The sequence below is a fragment of the Alnus glutinosa genome, chromosome 5 (assembly GCF_958979055.1).
Source record: "Alnus glutinosa chromosome 5, dhAlnGlut1.1, whole genome shotgun sequence".
NCBI classification, from domain to species: Eukaryota; Viridiplantae; Streptophyta; class Magnoliopsida; order Fagales; family Betulaceae; genus Alnus; species Alnus glutinosa.
In genome coordinates, this window is record NC_084890.1 from 9,034,718 (window position 1) to 9,036,861 (window position 2,144).

Consider the following 2,144-nt stretch of genomic DNA (forward strand, 5'->3'; position numbering starts at 1 on the left):
TTTGAAATAAATATTGAAGGATTTTAATTATAATATTTTACAAAATTGTTTGGCTCTAGCTAGTGAGTAATTTCAACGAAAGCCTCCCATTTATTTATTTCCAGCTTTATTAATTCCCCCCCTTTTGCACCAAAGCTATAAGAAATATATACAAAGAAAGCGTCACGGCAGGTGCAAGCTAATTAGTTGATTCTCCCATCTCAGAAGAACTCCCTCTTTGGTCAGGTATTATCATTCTCCATTATTATATACTTCATCAAAACTTGGCGTGAAGAATTATTTATCATATGCCTTCAATATTCTCCATTCCCATTTTCTTCTACCATCCAACAAATCCCAAGAAACTGAAACAGAATACAGTAAAAAAAGAAACAAAACCCACATGTTAATTAAGTATGCATTAAAATGTAATTTTTATTAACATTAATAGCAACCATAAGAATAATGCATAACACAATAATCCATCAATGGACAATATTCAATGTGCACCACCTTCTTGTCATTTCGTATGGTTGGAATACAATAATTGGTACCTTAATTCACTTTTGTGCTAATAAAACTTTTTCCACTACCTTCCAAATTCTAATGAACTTTTCACCACTACGTAGTATATGGCATTTTCAACGAGGAAGAACAAAAGCATTGCATCTTCACAAAAAAAGACAAAAAGAAAAGAAAAGCATTGCATCTGGCTTCAAGATTATCATATTGGAAGGCTAGCTAGCTATTTCTCCACCAAAGATTATCCCTTGGGATAGAAATGAGACGAAAAAAAATACAAGTTTATACAGAACATCGAAAATATTAATTCCCCAAATCATAACCAAAAAAAGAAAATTGCTTTTACAGAGTTTTACTTGTATTAGCTGCACGTACGAGTACTTGTCTAATTCATGTACGAGACGAGCCTCTAATCTTAACCCGAATATTAATAGGAAATTTTTAAAGAATAAAGGAAATTATATATTGACTTTCCGAAGCCAAACGATGAAGCATATATTCTGGGCTCTGTAACAAAACAGGCATCAAGGTTCATGGCGCTGCGCGCAGGGAAAGAAAAAGTTTTCCCGAGAAAAAGTTGAGGCTACTTTCCTTCTAAAACCCTTAAAGATAAAAGGGGAATGTCGAATATATATATATATATATATAATCAGAAAAGATCACGAGAGAGAGCTGAATGAATACCTGATGGATCGAAAGGCCATGTGTTGGGAGAGAGCGTGAAAGAAGAAATGGGCTCCGTGGAGGAACACCACGATTCCCGTACAACCAAGCAGAAATAACTCCACCATCATCTCTATCTTAATATTGTTGTTGCAACCAAACACGGCCTTAAAACCACCAGAAGCAGAGGAATCTGAAGGCAAAGAACAAGTCTACGTTGGGCTATGGAAAAAAGAAAGTCTTATTTATATAAATGTCGGATCCGACAAGGAGCTTTTTTATTTTTATTTTTTTTATAGATCCGACAAATAGCGGACTTAATAATACTCTTTTTTTTTTTTTATTGGCGACTTAATACTCTTGTTATTAAAGTCCGTTCAGTGACGTCATCGTCCATATCCTATCCAGAATATGCTGGGTTGGTTTCACTGTGCGCTCGCTTTGACTTTTCCACTTTTTATCATCCGAGGATGATGTTTTGTTCGCTGGGAGTAAGGGTGTTAAGTGGACGGTTAAAAATCGCTCCTTCATTTCCTATCCGTCCGTTCGCTTGAGTTATGACCGGATTTTTAACTCTTAATTTCAGACAATCGGATACAATATTTGCTATTATATGAAAGCTTAAAGTGATATATATATATATATATATATATATATTAAAATAGTTTTATTCTATTAAACTAAACAAAATAGATTTAGGGAAATAGAGTAGGCAACCAGTGGATTTTTTTAACAAATTGAAACATCATGTATATGTTTATACGTGATATTATTTTTAAGTTACTTGATTTGTCAAAGTTTATAAATAAATGTATTTTTTTTTTTTTTTGAGATTAGAATTCAATTTCTAAATATTTGTATTACCCAATGTTTATAATTCAATTTATATTTTCACATTACAGTTTAAAAGTGTATTTAGTTTTTTTAAAAAATGGATTAAGCCCATTTAAAAAGATCATAAAAAAGCTTTTTTAAAAAAC

At 32.2% G+C, this 2,144-nt stretch overlaps 1 long non-coding RNA gene across 1 annotated transcript; it reads right to left on the bottom strand.

Annotated features, from left to right (window-relative positions):
• On the bottom strand, positions 1 to 1,397 carry LOC133867727 (uncharacterized). The gene is made up of 2 exons (XR_009900152.1): positions 1,186 to 1,397; positions 1 to 344 (listed from the first exon to the last, which is right to left on the bottom strand). It is a non-coding gene; the product is annotated as an uncharacterized LOC133867727 (long non-coding RNA).
• Between the last annotated feature and the right edge of the window lie 747 nt (positions 1,398 to 2,144).